Source organism: Gallus gallus, chromosome 1, assembly GCF_016699485.2.
Source record: "Gallus gallus isolate bGalGal1 chromosome 1, bGalGal1.mat.broiler.GRCg7b, whole genome shotgun sequence".
Classification (NCBI taxonomy): domain Eukaryota; kingdom Metazoa; phylum Chordata; class Aves; order Galliformes; family Phasianidae; genus Gallus; species Gallus gallus.
In genome coordinates this window covers 169,565,309-169,583,566 of record NC_052532.1, presented here as the reverse complement: position 1 = coordinate 169,583,566, position 18,258 = coordinate 169,565,309, and the positions used below count along the sequence as shown (strand labels likewise).

At 41.9% G+C, this 18,258-nt stretch overlaps 1 long non-coding RNA gene across 2 annotated transcripts in view; it reads right to left on the bottom strand.

Moving 5' to 3' along the window:
* The window catches only part of LOC112531568, a 39,875-nt gene extending 27,126 nt beyond the window's left edge, over positions 1-12,749 (bottom strand). For both annotated transcript variants that reach the window (XR_003073433.2, XR_005842480.1), the window contains exon 1: positions 12,553-12,749. This is a non-coding gene — a long non-coding RNA (uncharacterized LOC112531568). The remainder of the gene's footprint in view (positions 1-12,552) is intronic.
* Between the last annotated feature and the right edge of the window lie 5,509 nt (positions 12,750-18,258).

The window sequence follows — 18,258 nt, the reverse complement described above, 5'->3', positions numbered from 1 at the left end:
TTAGGCTGTCCTGCATACATATAAGGTGCTTTGTGCTAGTGCTGTCATCACTACTCACACGTGCAAATTCTCAGTACAGATCAGTATCCAACAGCTATATGGCAAGACAGGATGCATTTTAGTGACCTACAGATGTGGTTTTTAGGATGGCTGCAAGCACTTAGGCCTCTGGACAAGCTCCCCACTTGACACTGTATCAGTCCAAATGCTGCATAAACTGCTTTGTAGTTTTTTTTACATTACCTTGTCATGTAAAAAAATAAAATAAAATCAAGAAAATACCCAGATCAAAATCCTCCCACATGCCATGTGCTGTTGGAGGTAGATGGAGATCAGACAAACTGCACAGTTGTTCTCCCTTCTGACCAAAGAAAAAAAAATGCAGAGAGAGAGAGAGAAAGACAAAGGATTTTTTATGTCAAAGAAAAACTAATTCCACACACGCAATTCTTGGTCTTTTCAAGTATTTTAATCCAACTCTTGTGGTAAGTCACTTCACATTTTATATATGGAGTAGAACAGTTTGCTTATAAAGCTGACCATGATACAAACACCACCTTCATCAGGGCAGGAGGGCAGCAATCAGGAAAGCAGCGAAACAAGGAAACTTTTCTAAAGGCTGCTGGGTACCACCACATCACAGGAGAAAATGAATGTTACTTATTTAGTGCCAGAAGAGAAAATGGTCTTTCAGGAAAAAAAATGTGATGCTATCCTTTGCTTGCAAAACCTGCCCTCTGCTTAATGCCAAATGTGCCTATCATCTTAACACACTGCAACTAATTGTAGTGTTTTCTCCCTCACCTTGTCACTCTTCCTTTAAGACAGCTTCTTGCTTTTCTCTTTAATTCCTCTCAAAATTACCTTAAAATAATTGAATTATCAGATTTTAGTAAGACGTTTTCTCAAACAGGACAGAAAACTTTCTCAAGGCAAAAATGAAATTGCTGGCTGCCATGTGAAGACTTCACAGTTTCCTGTAGGGTCCCATAGTGTAGTCTTAAGGAGACTCCTGGACTCATGCTTGGGCAAAATGTCATTGTGAATCCTTGATCTTCACTAAAGCTTTATGGATCAGAATGCCAGTGTATGGCTCTTTGCTGAGTCAGATGCTTACACTGTACATTGAAAGGCAGAGAATTACCTCTGACTCATATTTGATACATGGATATTATTTGCTAAGGCAAATAATGTCAGCCATGGCCACCTCTTTGTAGAAGATAGATCTTTCCAGACAGTGGCAGTGAAAATAAAAAGCTTTCAATAAAAATAAATAGAAACCATCATAAACTGAGGTGAGCAGCAACAGAAAATGAGCAGCACCCATCACAAATAAGAAAGCATAGAGATGAACAATTGGGCAACTTCTCCACTTTGGTTACTTGAACAGAACCATTAGGTTTAAAGCCAAAAGAGGGCTGATAGGATGGCTGAGGTGCTGCCAGAATGTGTTTCATTACCTAACTCATGTTTCAGAAAATACTGTGACAAAAGACAAAAGACAAAAAAAAAAAAAAAAAAAAAGGCACATGCACTCTTTCAACAAGATGCCCACTGGTCCTAAGCATTAAAGCCAGCTTCAAAAATTAGGCTATATTGTGGCTCCCTCTTACCCTGTGAGAGGATGGTCCTTCGGGACAAAGGAAAGATCATTATCAGAGCTCTAGAGAAGCTCACATTTCAGCTACCAGCATTGTTTCTGGCCTGGGGATAAACAGAGGCCAGCAGTCCACAGTTCTTCCCACAGGCCTCCAACTCTTTTGAGCCAGCTGCAAAAACTGTAACTGAAATAACAACAACAGCAAAAATCAACACAAAACAAACAAACAAAAAGCAAAAAGCAAAGATCCGATTGTTTTTACAGTTAGCACTTCTTTCAGTTATTGCATGAGTGCACTAAAGATGGATCACGTCTTAGGAATCCTATTCTGACATCACCACTTTAAATATATTGTTCTGTCTGTCAATTTAAAACAAATCACTGCTGATTTATTCCACTGTTAGATCAGATGTAGGCCAACGATCTGTTTAATATGACTGTGGAAATCAGGTGCTGTGAGTGCAGTATGGATGGGTCCTGTGCACATACTTGAGCACAACAAAACAGAATACACCACAGCCTGACTAATGTGATCCTGGCATGAGACCAGGATCTAAGCCTTGTTTTTCTCATCCATACATCACCACCACATTTTTCAAGTGCCACTGTCATAAAGTTAAGATATAGAAAAATCTATCATTTAAATTCATTACATAAATATTTGTGAGTCAACAAGATGACCTTCCATATAACTATATTTGAAAAAGACCATTTTCCTGATGTGGCAAAGAGAACTAAGAAAAGGAATACAACACACTACCAAAAAGCATCACTACAAGTTTCACCACTAATTATTTCTGACTTTCCATGAGTTTATGCTTCAGAGTTGGTTGAATCTTCAAACAAATCCCAACAGTGAACTCATCCTCATATTACCTACAGCCCCACCATGATAACCTCAGTTCCCTCATCTCTTCTTACCATAGGACTTCTCAGTTCTTTACTGCAACATGTTCATGTCCTTTCTACTCTCTCATCTCCTATCCATGTATTTCAGTCACTTTGTCTATCTTGCTGGTAAGCCAAGAAACACCTTTGTAGGGGCCAGCACTACATGAATATGGTTTGACAGGCCAGGGCATATGTTAGTTGCCCAGCCAGCTGGTCAGGAGTCAAACACTTTTCCACTGCCCAGTCCACCATAGTATTGCAGCTGCCTCAAGATAAATTCTGCCCTGCATCTCTTTAAGAATGAGGAAACATAGCATAGGTCAAGTAAATGAGGAGCCATGTGCTCTTTCACTACTCACAGACTTTTTGCAGAAAGTTTGTATAAATGAAGTCTTCTGCTTCTCTTTTAAAGCTTAATGAAATCAGCTAACAAATTGAAAAAATCACAGCAAAGAAAAGGAATGACATGCACTAATGATGTGACGACATAACATCATCTCCCTACTCTAGAAATTACTGTAACTATCACACAAACAGATAGAAAGACACTGTCTTAGTAGAAAGACTTTCGACCAATTGCTCACACTGTGTTAAAACGCTATCTGATGTGTGATCATCATGAAAGCGTTCAACACAGTAACTTAATGCTCCATACAGGCTGATAAAGAAGATTTGGGAGTATCAGAGTGTCACAGTTTGAAGAGTTACTATCCATGCAATAGCTTACAGCATTATGCTATGATATGGAATAGCAATAAAAACCACAACACAGAGATAGCTAACATTGCTCCCCCTTCACCAACTGCACCCCTTTGGCCAACCTAACAAGACTTTCTCTGGCTGCTCTTTATTTGTCATATCTAAAAATAAAAATGATCAGAGCCAGCAAATACCTAGGCTCTCCTTTAAGCGTCATGCAGGGTTTAGAAGAACAAAAATGTATATTCAGCACGCAGATGCAAGGTCTTCTGTTTACAATAAAGTTCCAATACTTTTGCAAGCCCTGATGTCAACAATTACTTTTCAGCTTCAGAAAGGGCATTCAGTATTAAGGCTTTATGCTGCTGTCCCGAACAACTGCTTGTTCCCAGTTCAAGCCATGGGTACTGCAACTGTTCCCAAGCACACTGAATTCTAGTCAGTATTTTTGACATCTAATGTTTTTTTCTACTTAATTTATTTAGGCATATGCAACAGATGAGGGAATGACAGCAGCTGATAAAGACAACAGCAGAAAGGAACTCCAGCTGAACAAGTTAATTCACAATCCCACTTAAAAAATCAGGCTGTTCTGATTATCACCTTCCTCTCCTTTGGTTTCAGCATGATTTTTAGTAACCAAGCTTCTCACAAACTCCTAGACTCAGCAAATAATATTTTAAAGTGAAACCACTTAAAAATTGAAGTAAATATTTTTAGACATAGCCTATTGCCTCCCTCCTCAAGACAGCTGCTGCTAGAACGTGGATAGTATGGAAAGAGAGGAAAATGATAATGAATCATCTTTTATGTGTAAATCAGTAAGATTAGATAAAATTACTAGATATAATTAAAAAACAAGCACTTCAAGGGTGTATGGCATTTGTTCCCGCTCATGGTATTTCATGATAGCAAAGGTTTGGAAATACCCACCAATTCCTTTCCACCCAGCAGGCACAGAGGCTGTTAGTCAACATGCCAGAATGCTTTATTACTGTGGGGAGTTTGGGCCGGTCCATCTGTACCACTGCTTGAAGATGGAAAATTGTCCTCCGGTACTTAATACATTTTCACCTCAGTCTAATTAAAGAGATCCAGTGCATTCATTCTCATTAAAAAAAGAAATGAGGAGCTTTGCAGTTTCTCCAGTTTGGTGTTGTAAAAGAACTTCAAACATCAGAATAATTTTCTAAAAGTAATGAGTTTCCTCATTCTAGTGGGTGCTACAGCCCGGGTAATAAAGCATCTTTGCTAAAAACTGCTGTCTGCAGACTGATTCATTCTGGTGGCATGAGGGAGAGATTCAGATCGGGAGTGCTCTGCAGGCAATCTGTGACAGTCTTTCATCAGCTGCATATTCTTGACTTATAAAAGCAAAAACAAAGCCATATTGTGAAGATCATGGAGCCTCAGTGCTGAGCTACAGTGTTCTAGCTGAAGATTTCAGACTCCCATACAGCAGCGTGCTTGAGAAAGGGGTGCCATATAAACTTAAAATCAAGTGTGAGATTTTTGTCTCCATCGCTGTCTGCACAAATGAAGGAAGTCTCAATTATTCTCCCTTGAGGCATGTTGAGGATTTTGCTTTCCTCTTAACAGACCCACTCTACTCCTTTGAAGTGGCAAAGGGAGACAGTGGCTTGCCTCTCTGGGGTAATATGCATAATGAATGTGTGCACATACAACTGCCTCCTTTCTTGGCATATCTGCAAGATGCTTGCGCCAGATTCTGCTCCAGATTTTACCACTGTAAATCTCGAGTAATTTAGACAAGAATCATTATGTTCTTTCAGCTGAGAAGAGTAAGTGGCCAACAGGCTTCAACAGGAGACTGGTCTGAGCAAAGTCTCCGAGACGTCATTGCGAAGACACCAGAGAGAAACGTCTTCAAAGGCAATCCCAGGACACTGAGTTCCCAGCAATACTGATGGGCTCTCCAAATTATTCAAAACTATGGGAGGGACAGGAGCTTGGGCTTTATCCCACCTTCCCTGTTTGTCACACACTCTGACCCTGCAGGGCCTCCTGGGGAAGTTTTCCTGCTCCTTCGAGTGTGGGAACCACAGGCATTTCTGGCACTTGGATGCAAAACTTTCAATATACTCTCCCTTCTGCCCACACCCACATTCAGCATAAAAGACAGTGTTTTCCATCAACACTTATCAAAGTGCCAATGCTCTGAGAAGAAAAACTAATGGGGGAGGGAGGGCTCAGTTGAAGAAATGAAACCACTGCCATCAGCCCATTGAAAATTCTCCTAAAAGCCTTTTTCTTCCATATTCCCTACCAGAGTGCCAAACAAATAGTAATTAAAATATATATTGTGCTCAAAGCCGCAGATTATTCTTCCCAATGGATTTCTTGAGTGGTTCTCCTGTCTTCTTGCATCAGTGTTTCATGTTGTGAGCTCTCTGATACATGACTTTCATTATCTCTGGGTCATTAGCAGCTCATAACTCAACGTCAGATAATACTGATAACGAGAGACAAAGGGCAGACCCTTTTCAAATTGTGGAGCCAAATGTATTGCACTGCACTGTGTAAAGTCAAAATTGTATGCATTAGTTACCAAGCAATGACAGTGCTGGACACTCAGCTGGTTGAGACAAGTAGACGGCACTGCATGTTGTGTTAAGCAGTGGGATTCACTCAGTAGATCAAAGGTACTGGTTATAGGCCAGACTGAGTCAAGGATGAGTCTGCACAAATTTTCATCACCAGATTAGAATCCAAGACCCAAATACATTTTCTTTTTTCAGCTAAACGCGGAGTTGTAGCTTCAGAAAAATCACCTAATAACGCCTCTAGAAGCCCCAGACCATGCCCTTCGCAGTGGTCACTAGGAATCATAGAATCATTAAGGTTGGAAAGACCAATAGGATCACCTAGTCATACCGCCAAACTATCACCACCATGCCTACTAACCACGTTCTTCAGTGCCACATCTACACAGTTCTTCACCACCTCCAGGGACGATGATTCCACCACCTCTCTGGGCAGCCTGTGCCACTGCCTCACCGCTCTTTCTGAGAAGAAATTTTTCCTATATCCGATCTGAACCTCCCCCAGCACACTGTAAAGCCTTTATCTCCTGGAGCCATGAGCCCCAGCAGCGTGGCTGCCCCACTTGTAAGCTTGTGCATTACAGCACCAAATGCACAAAGTGCCTTTTTATAGCCAGCACTTGCAGTGTGAATCACAGGATCCATCAGTGTTATCTAGAAGAGCAGGCCTAGACTCCCCTTTTAATAATCTCAGAACTGTGTAGTGCAAGTATGTGCTCTAAAAAAATCCCAGTGACTATGGAAAGTAGTCTAGTAGTTGGCGACCCAGCCCATGGCAGGGGGGTTGAAACTAGATGATCTTCAAGGTCCTTTTCAACCCAGGACATTCTATGATTCTATGTATGACTTTCTAACCTAGAATACAGGCTCTCACGACTGTTTTCTTTTTAATCCAGGGTCTGTTTAAATAGAAATTTATGAGTTCAGACCAACACAAGGTGTACCATACCAGCTGAATGCCCTCACCTCTAGCAGCATGAGCAATTTTTCCTTTTGGTTTTCATTCCAGCCATATGAATCCTATATAATTTGCAACACCATAGCACCACTTCAGTAGGAAGGATTGGAAGAGCCCTCCCACACAACCCTACTTCCAAGGGCATGATTCAAGGTATGCTCCAGTTCAGTAATTAATGTGGTTTTGAATGCCTTCAGGCTGATGGGAAAGGTGTACCCAGCTTTTCTGCCCCTCAGTCATAGCACGTAATTCCCAGCCTAATGTGTAAAGACACTGACTTTTATGCTTTTTAAATGAGGCAAGTACCATAGATGTGAGCACCCTCTTGACTCATATTTGCTGTGCATGGAGCATACGTCTACTATCACACCCCATAAGAAATACCCCTTTGACAGCTGGGGGAATGGTGCAGCCCAAGGGTACACAGTTCTGTTATAATCCAAAGGCTTTCCAGGAACAAAAGGGAAAGAATCAGATGAGGAATCTGCTGAAAGAGTGAGATGAGAGATCACTGATTTAGATTCATTTACTTAAAATCTAAGAAAGTGTAAACAACCTTACTATAGCTCTGGCACCATGCTGGGTTTTTGTTTGTTTGTTTGCATTTATCAGCAATGCTGTCCTCTTTGAATGTACCAATGCACATCAACAATCCTCACCCAGTCTGCTAACTGCACTTCTAACCTGTGGAAGCAACCAATCAAGGGTGTAAAGACATTCCTGGCTAGTTACTACCCTAGGAAAATCAGCTATTGCACTGCAGGAACATAAGTTTGTTGGGCTAAAAAGTGTTTGTGAAATGAAACAACTTTTTTCACGGAACCTTTTTTCAGCAGAAAAAAGAAGTTCAATATTATTATTGAGGGAATTTTATAATCACTGTGTTAGTAATTTTTCTTTGGAACATTTAATTTCCTTTCTTTTCCTGAAGCGATTGAGCTTTTAAGTCTTCTCTGTTAAAGAGAGTAAAAAGCAACTTTCATTTGTGATCCTGTACAGACACCACAGAGCCTTGTTTAATTGGTCTGGATTTTGTTGCTAAGTACATTTTTTAAAATGAATGCTACATCTTCACGAGGGTGCTAAGGGAAATAATGGAAATAGAGGATTTTGTAGGAAATACTTTACTCAGATAGTGGTGAGGCGCTGGCACAGGCTGCCCAGAGAACCTGTGGATGCCCCATCCCTGGAGGAGTTCAAGGCGAGGTTGGATGGGCAGCCTGAACTGGTGAGGCATTGGAACTGGGTGACCTTTAAAGTCCCTTCCAACCCAAGCCATTCTGTGATTCTGTAACTACACAACCTGCTGAAGTAATTTGTTGCTGTGGTGTAACTTGCCACTTTCTTAAACTTCTCCTCTCCCACTATATACACTTTTGGACACATTAGGAAGCCAAATTGCTTTAAAACCTGGAGAAACTTTTGTTTCTCAAATTATCCTATGTTTATATCATTTTATACAGAATGTTATCTGGTAGATTTCTAAGTGAGAGATGGGAGAGTCCAGAAAAGGACATATGAAAAATGGATGTGATTCTTTTTAATTCAAATAAGTTAAACTCCCACATCAGAGCTGAACTTCAAAAGAAACAAATGAGAATGAAACATATATATGTAACAGCAAGTTGCTCATCAAATTTGGGAGCAAGGTATATGAACACCATTTTCAATAAGTAAAAATATATAGGCACCTCAACATAGGCACAATACATATGTTTTCAGGGTGCAGGTAGGTGGCAGTTCTACCAGTATTTAGTGAAATATTAACAGTGCAAATTTGCCTGCTCATTTGCAGGTGAAAGACGAAAGTGTATTTTTTCAGTAATGGGCTCCCACAACAGGATGGAGATCATAGTCATAGAATCATAGAATGGCCTGGGTTGAAAAGGACCACAGTGATCATCTAGTTTCAACCCCCCTGCTATGTGCAGGGTCACCAACCACCAGACCAGGCTGCCCAGAGCCACATCCAGCCTGGCCTTGAATGCCTGCAGGGATGGGGCATCCACAACCTCCTTGGGCAACCTGTTCCAGTGCATCACCAACCTCCATAGTGGTACTCCATGGAGATACTGATTACCACCAAAGTTCAACAAGCTCCATATACTATAAAGTACAGAGTGCCAGCAGGAGACTCTGAAAGTGCGGAAGGAATCAGAGGGAGATTTCAGTATATTTGTAGTCATGATCATGGATTTGGGAGTCAGGCTTATACAATCAAGGTGAAAGTAAGGGGATCTGAAAAAACAGTGCCTCCAATGTTGCTGATGATAATGTCTAAAGGCTCTATAATGGGACTCCTGATATTTACTTCACTTTTCTGAAGGAGGAACTGTTTTGCTTAAGTGTTGGAGCTAATCAAATAAATATCACAGGCAGACTTTGCATCTTGACAGCAGGAGTGTCAGCTAAAAGAGATCAGTACGCCTATGAATGAAAGGGACTATGAATGAAAGATAGAAGGCTGCTTTCTAAGTGATTCAGGACCTCTTCACAGCATTTACACCACAATCAAGTAGGATTTATTGTGGGTGAGTCAGTTCAGTATGTGACTTCAGAAAAGACACCTTGGACATTCTGTAAACAGATAATGTAAAAAGACAGTCTGAAACGATAGGCCTCCTTTTGCATGATAAGGGTCTGCTGCCATCTCCAGCTCAGTTGTCTCCATTGCTGAGAGTCTCGTGGCTTCAATGTTCTTGTTCACTATGTTCTTGGCATTCCAAATGGCCTCACCCACTCTGCTGCATAGAGTGGCCTGATGGGTAGGTCTGAGGCTGAGGTGGCCAGTAGCCTCCATCAGCCACCTGGAGCAACACCTAAGAAGCCAGGGTGCAGAAATGCCACTGCTAATCCCTAGGAAATACTTAATCTCTGGCCAGGACTTATGGTGCAGCCCAAGCAGAAATCTACCTGAAGTATAGGCAGTTCCCAGGTTTCCCACCAGTCATCCTTGCAGTTACCACATCAGACTAGAAAGGTCTGAAGGCACCTGGGATCATTACTGAAAGAGTAATGATAGTGCCAGAAGTCATGATAGGAATAGATTCCTTGTTAGGGAAATATAAAAGCTGCAATCCCTACCCTGCTATATAGACCTCTATGATCCAAATCATCAGTTAAATGGTCATGTAACCACATTTTTACTCCAACAAATCTCTCCTGTGACCATAAGGAGGTTATGAAGGATGCATAAGGTAATGCATGTTTTAGTACTATTTATGAACAGATATTTTGCTGATATTTTAGAGATATGTGTGAAGCAAAATGATTTGATTATCTCCTCCACTGCAAAAGATTTATTCTAGGGTAACACTAATGGGAGTGAAAACAAGAACAGGACTCAACAGTCCTGCTCTGAACATTTTTTCAGCTGAATAATCAAACTGTGTTTTATAATTATGGACAATGGGAAAGAGAAATTCTTCTTTCTTGTTTTTCTTCTTTTCACTTGCACCATCCACATCAGTGCTCTTGTGAAAATACCAGACAGTCATGAATGATGGGGACTATAAAGCAGTGCTACTGTGGGATGATGTCAAAGCAGCACTGGAGATGGACAGTTAATTTTTACAACAATGTTTTAAGTGGGGCAAAGTGGGATTATAACATGAAAAGAGGTCATTCAGGAAGGTCATCATTTCACTCAACTAATTTGAGATCAGGGCAAGGTAGGGCAGCTGGAAGAGAGAAATGGAAAATGTTCTTTAAATGGCTTTAGTAATGATAACAGGATCTAGTGTTGAGAGCAGGAAAGCAATTATTCTTTTGACCAGCTTTTTTAAATAGTCGCATCTCCAGATGAACACAGTGAATTAATATCCTTCAGTGCATAGTGAGAAAGACTTAAAAGCAGATTTATGGGATGTTCATAGCTTCTTTTTTCTTGATCGTTTTCTTTTATGTCCATAAGAGAAATAGTAAGGGGCACAGAAGATCATGCAAATAAATACAGTAGTAAATTAGATGTGCTAAGGACTAGTCCCTTGCCCTGAGGCCAGAAGGCCAACTGCCCACATCTGTGTTAGTAACTTTCCTTACTGCACGAACAAGATGGCAACGACCACACTACACACTTGTAGTTGCTTCTCCCCTGGGTTAACAACAGACCTACCAGCCAAGAACAGAGTGTGACAGCTCAATCAGCTTCCCCCTTGTTCAACGCTACTGTGCAAGAGCTGGAAGTCTTCCACCCTAATCCTTTTATACCAGTGAAAACACATGGCTGAGACTAGCAGGGCCATCTAGATCCCTCTGCTGCAGCCCCTGCTCTGCTAGGGACACCCAGAGGGGCTCTGGGAGATCCCCAAGGAGGATATCCCACAGCTTCTGGGCAGCCTGTGCCAGTGCTTCGTCGCCCACACAGCACAGAAGTGCTTCCTGATCTTTTCCTGACATTCATAAATAAGCTGCTGCCTTAGTTCCTTGACTGCTGTTGTAGCTGGATCGTCTGAGTCCAAATTCATGGTGAACTCTGTCCTGTCTTCTGGGAGTAGAAAGGTCACTGGCCCATGCCCTGACTTGTCCAGGAGAAGTACATAGAGGAAATGTGTCTGGGGGTGGCTGGTTGTGAGAACTGAGTGAATTAAAACCAAACCTCCCTTAAAAGAAGATGGAAAGTGCAGACAATCATCATAACGCAGCAATCATGTCAATAGTGCTATGATATTTGCCCCCTTTAGGGGGAAAGACCCAGGCCTTCAATGGGGATAGATGGTCCAAAAAAGCCTCCTGATTCACATGGTAAGGATTTGGCCCTCCATATTTAGTCAAGGAAAGCGTTTACTGACCTGGAAGGGAGTTTGGTTAAGAGGAGTCTGCAAAATCTGGGCCTTTTGCTTTAACAGTTAACCAGCTCCCAGCCCCAACCTTCAGCAGAACTGAGGAGATCGGTGCAGATGGAAGCCTGCCCCTTCTTTTCTTGTGGTAAAATTAAAAAGAAAAAGAAGCTCATACATCATAAAACGTGACAATTCCCAGAGTAGTTCTTTTGGGGCTCCTTCTACCAAAGAGTTGTAGCGCTGCCAGGCAAACGGAGAAATGGTCTTAATCACTCGAACCCTAGGCAAACACTATATCTTTTTTGTGAACCAAGTTTAAACAGAAGTTATGCAGGAAGGACCAAGTCAGAAACCACTTTTTCCAGATGTCAGAAAGATTGAAACACACATGGGGGAAAAAAGCAGTGTTACAAACTTTTAGCTTGATATATCTGGTAGGTGAAAGAACTAATGCTGTAAAGAAAATGTTTGCATAGTGCCGCTGAGTCTGCTCTAGACTGTAACACTGGTCAAACAGCACTTTCACCAAATGTTTCTTAACCATGCTGCTGTTTGAGGAGCAGAAAGTACAGGGAGGGGGAGAAAAAGAGAAATCTAAATGTGAACACAAAGTTCTATTTACTGAGATAAAGATTGAAGAAATAGATACGGATATAGAAAATGCTCTTGAAATATGTTCCTTGTTATAAATAAACCATGTTGCCAGCACTTAAATAAAATATATATATATATATATATATATAAAATCCCCGTTGAGAGTCACAGGGGAGCAATACCATCGCCGGAATATCTGCTGATGCAGCTGAACTACGCTGAAGACATCTGCTCAGATGAAACTACTTTGTGGCTGGAGGTATTAGGAAAAAAAGAGTTACTTCAACAAAAAAATAGCCCGTGTGTGAAAACAAAACCACACCAAAATGTAACAGAACGTGCACTTCTACAGCCGTGGCACAGCCGTACAGTAGTCATTCAATCAATCTGTCTGCCTCAGAAGTGAAGCAGAAGATCGTAAAGCAGACTGATAAATGAAGAAACCTCCCCCGTGGCACCACTTACTGCAGAAAGCTCAGATCCTGAATGCGGTCCCGAGAAAGCCAACATCGAAAATAAACGTGATTTAAAGAAAACTCATTCAAAATGAGTACTAAAATGCAGAGCTTGGACCCTGCAAAGTCTGCGTGCACCCACATCAATGGGAGGAGCACGGGCTGTAGGTCATTGCCGTGCCACAGCTGCAGGCAGGGACGCGCTGCGCTCAGCCAGCTACAGCCGCACTGTCTGCACCGATGTGTGCCACCTAACCCAGGGTGTGTTTTGTAAAGCAATTTCCTTCATTTGGAGCGGCTCCTACTTTGTTTTGACAGTGGTTTTGCTTCAGCCGCTCGACTAGAGTGGGCAGAAGCAACTAGTTCTAACAAAACTGATTTCAAAGTCAGCGTAAGTGAAACACAAGCAGTTTTCTGCACGTAAAACATTCAGTGCCTTATGGGGGCTGCAGCTTTCTACTTCGCTTTTGTAGTGAGCACAATTCCCTGCACTTCTGTAAGGAAAACAGGAATTAGAGTTACCCTTCACTTTAATTTCAGTATGAACTCTTTGCTCCCACTTTCTAGAGCAGTACATAATAGATATTTGCCATAGGTCAGGGTTTAGGCAACAAGGGACAGACCAGAGAATCTAATGCACATGTACACTGGAGACATAACCTAGGAATACTGAGGAATTAATACCCCCCCTACCTCAAATCTCTCACTTGAAACACCAGAAGGTTTCTGTAAGTCCCCTTTTTCTCACTGTCCCCACCTCTCTGGTTTCTTTTCATTAAAACTTATCAAAACTCTCATAATCAGTTGTTGTTTCAATAGGCATCTTCAGTCCTGCCTTGTTTTCCCCTGAAATTTCTCCCATCAGCATTTTTAAACACCACCATACATAGAATTAGAATAGAATTGGTCTCCAAGACTTGCTATCCTTATGTGTTGCAAAGATTAGTTGTAATACTGCAGCACAAGCTATACAATTTTAATCAGAAGCAATTTAGAATCTAAATTCTATTCACTGAGCCATGATTTTACTTCATTTTAAACCTGTGTGCCTTAGGCCTATGCAGACTGCCGTTGTTATTATTCTCATGGATAGCTGATATGGTAAGAACAAAAAATTAGCTGTCCTGAAATGATTTTCTTAGTCTCATTGGCTTCAACAAACTGTTTTGTCTGACACCTTTTCCCTCTGGCTGCCCTGCTGGAGAGTAACACCCCTCTCATCAGTGACCCCACCTCATGAACGCTCTGTTCCCACATCTACCAGTAAAGATTTCACTCTCATATTTCCCACTTCCCTAGAAAACTTTATGCCACCATGTCAAAAGACAGCAGTTAATTTTGTATTTTGGTGACAAAGCCCCACTTGAGGAAGTCAGTCGTGATCTGCACCTTGCCCACCCCATACTGCCCTGGTTCCAAAGATTGCTGTCCCATAGCCTGGATAGATTCAGCAAAGCTCATTAGCTTGAACCCATGACAAGGGTGTGCCACACACAGAATCATAGTATCATTAAGGTTGGAAAAGACCACCAGGATCATCTAGTCCAAGCATCTACCCATCACCACCATACCCACTGTTTTTCTCAATGCCACGTTCACACACTTCTTGAACACCTCCAGGGACAGTGACTTCACCACCTCCCTGGGCAGCCTGTGCCAGTGCCTCACCATTCTTTCAGAGAAGTTTATCCTAATATTCAACCTGAACTTCCCCTGGTGCAACCTAAGGCCATTCCCTTTAGTCCTATTGCTATTACCTGGGAGAAGAAGCTGACCCCTTCCTTGCTACAACCTCCTTTCATGGAGTCGTAGAGAGGACTCCCCTGAGCAACCTCTTATCCAGACATTTTTCTGGAGTAGTTTGTCTCAGTCTCTCTTCTTGACACTCCTCTGTTATGCATCAATAGCTTAACAGTCAGTGGAATATGCTACAGAAGCCAAGTATCCCACGTAGCAGTGGGCATGGCTGCCTTTCAGTCCCTGGGGCACTGTGTGGAGTGGCTCTGTGCCACCTGCTGCTGATGACGTGGCCTGGTAAAGTCAAAAACTGAGTCAACGTCTTTGGAAGAATGAGACTCTCATCTCCTGGCCATTGGACTCTTGGACAAAAGAGCCCATTTTACATCTTTCAGCTTTTTTTTTTTTTTTTTTTTTTTTTTTTTTTTAACATCTAGCCTTTTTCCTGCTTTGATTTACTTTAGTATATGAAAGAGGAAAATTTCATTTCATCACACATTAAATATTCCAGTCACTCCAGATCTACTAGTAAACCCACTTTACTACAACTAGGAAAACTGGAAGAAAATGCCAGGTAAAACTAAAACAAATTTGTTGCCTGATTTTATTCATCTGGAGATTTGGTGTCCAAATGAAAAACCAGTTTCTCACACAGCCCTAACCAGTGCCTTTCTATCTACATGGAAGGACGTCCGCAGGTCCCCCAAATGTGTGGTGCACTGAAGAGCCACAGAAGAGTTATGAGCTCCCAGAAGCTGTCATCGCCACACAGGATTCCCTGGAGAATTCACTGGCCAGGGGCAGCTTTTTTTCTGATGATGCAATACATGAAACTTTAACTCCCTGCTAGAGCACGTTAGTGAATTAACAGCTCAGAAAGTGCTCAAAGTCCCCTGTTTGTGTGGAAGACAACTAGACCTTCTGATTTACTTCTGGTCCCTTAAGTCATAACTTAGTAACCAATGAGCCTTTTATTAATACACACTTGACAGACAGAAAGGTTAACAACAGTCTTGTCACGGCACGTCTCTTTGTGGCTGCTGATTTCCTCACTGCTGTTTCTTTCTGATCTCATTTACTGGGAAACCTGACTCATCTGCTACTTTGGTAGTACAGAGTAATGCAGGCTTGGGGGATTCCCTGCTGGAAGAGCTATTTACAATTCTGTTGTAATCAGCACAGTTTGTACTGGGTTTTATATATATACGTAAGTACAGTCTCTTCTCAATCTAAGGTGGTGCTTGTGTGGTAGTTGTTGCAGATAAAATAGTATGAACAAAAATAAAGGCTCTACGTGGGAACTTAGAAGTATCTCCACAAACAAAACAAATTGAGAAAGTACAGACTGTCTTTATCACCTGCTGATGAGTATGAATGTAAGAAACATACAGGCAATTGTAAGAAGCATACAATAGAACAACTATCCGAGATTGCAGGCAACATAAATGTCAGCCCTCCTAAAATTACTACAAGATAGAACAGCCATTTGCTCTTAGGTATAGCTTTTTGGTCACAAACGGAGAATAGGTGATAACATGAGGCAGATGGTCTGTATCATGCTTTGATAAACACTTAATAAAAATATTTCTAGCTCTCCCAACACCTACTAGGTGATACACAAATGATCCTTTCTGTATGACATTCCAGACAGGGCTTCAGCATTAAGTACATCTGTGCTGGCTGCTGATATGTGTTCCAATTTCATAGAATCATAGAATCATAGAATCACAAGGTTGGAAAGGACCTACAGGATCATCTAGTCCAACCGTCCTCCTATCACCATTACTACCACAAGCCACTAAACCATATCTCGTATCTCCTCATCCAGATGCCTCTTAAACACTGTCAGGTACAGCGACTCCACCACCTCACTGGGCAGGCCATTCCAGCGCCTGACCACTCTCTGAGAGAAAACATTTTTTCATATATAGTCCCTCAAGCACTGAGTACCCATTAACTTAAATGGCAATCCTGAATGTGGAAGATTTTGCAAATGAGTCAAGGAGTCTGCACATACAACTTCTGCAGAAGTGCATTTATCATCAAGAATAAGCGATGGCATCAGAGAACTGTTCCAAACCAAATTCCTTTACAACAGACTGGGAACGTCTGACATCAGACCTTATAAAAAATTCTTCCTATCTGACTGTAGTTCATTTTCAATAGTTACTTAGAAGTATTCATGCAGGGAATATGTACCATGTTCTTTGTGGGTAGAGTTCATGCTAACCTCCCGTGAGAAAATGTCCTATCTCAATGGCCTATCCATGCACCCAACACTCCAATGACAAAAAGGGTCTTTGTGATGGAAACCAGAAAAGATGAAAAAGTAAAAACCCCAAGTGGTACAAAAACAGAGATCCTAGGAATTTCTACTAATGCATGTGTGCTGCTCTATCCCACCCAAATAAGTCTTCATGCTACTGGAACAATTCAACTTATTTACTTCAAAAGACATAGGCAGCTCTGCAAACATCTTTCCCCACATTTTTGTGGTTTTCACCCTTTCAACCCATTTTCTGCTATGGAATTAATTTGCAAACAATGTGTGTTGTCCTCCAAGTGACTGTATGTGAAAGATACCCTGCGCAGTGAAGCATTTCTTACCATTAGGGCCACCCAGTCTGCCCCCTGCAGACACATCCTTCTAAAACTGTGTTTACGTTTCCATTTTTATATAGTATTTGAAGTTGAGAATTTTCTCTTAAACACTTGGCACAATCTTTTCATTAATTACTCCATGGTATACTTCTCGGACAAAGTAACAGGCAATAAAAGAGAAAAACACAAGTGCACTTCCTTAAGGCGTTTATGTCACAAGATATCTTGTCTTAGCTTTGATTTAAACATTCTTCTAAGGCTCTAGAATTTATAAAATTATTCTGCTGAAGAGCATTGCACTTACATACCCTGATATGTAAAATGAATGGTTCATTAGTTCCTGAGAATTAAATAATACCATCTTTCAACAGAGGATAAATACTGGTGAAGCTCTCTAAGTATACTCTGTTAGAATTTTCAGCAGCCTCACACATGGGACCTAGCACTAAGTGGTAGCTATCTAGCACCAGGAGCTCGACTGCTGATACGAAACTTAACTTCACAGCCTGCCTCTGCCCTCTTATTCCATTCTGCTTCTGGTCCTGACAGCTGTCCCCAGAATTACTCCTCCTGCTGCTGAACTCTGAACCTTGCAGGCAGACAGGGAAGCTGGAAACTGTGACACCCACATTTCTGTGTGATGGGCATGCTGAATGCTGCTGAAATTATCCAACCTATTGCTCAGACTCGTGGTGATCAGCCCTCTCCGAAAGCCTCCTAGAGCTGCCAACAGGAGACTGACATAGTCATAGACTCATAGAATCATAGAATGGCTTGCTTTGGAAGGGACCTCAAGGACCATCAAGATCCAACCTCCCCCCTGCCAAAGGCAGGGCCACCAACCTTCACTTTTAATACTAGACCAGGCTGCCCAGGGCCCCATCCAATCTGGCCTTGAACACCTCCAGGGACGGGGCATCCACAACCTCTCTGGGCAGCCTGTTCCAGCACCTCACCACTCTCTTGGTAAAGAACTTCCCCCAGATATCCAACCTAAATCTCCTCTCCCTCAACTTAAAACCCTTTCCCCTTGTCCTGCCAGTATCTATCCTTGTAAAGAGTTGACTCCGCTCCTGTTTGTAGGTTCCCTTTAAGTACTGGAAGGCTGCAATGAGGTCACCCCGCAGCCTTCTCTTCTCTAGACTGAACAAGCCCAGCTCCCTCAGCCTGTCTTTGTAGGGGAGGTGATCCAGCCTTCTGATCATCTTTGTGGCCTTCCTCTGGACCCTCAAGGGTTCATGTTCAAAGTCATGGTTCAAAACTGGATAATCACAGAATCATATAATCATAGAATCATTTGAGTTGGAAAAGATCCTAAAAGGCCATCTAGTCCAGCTTCCTGCAATGAACAGGGACACCTACAGCAAGATCAGGGTGC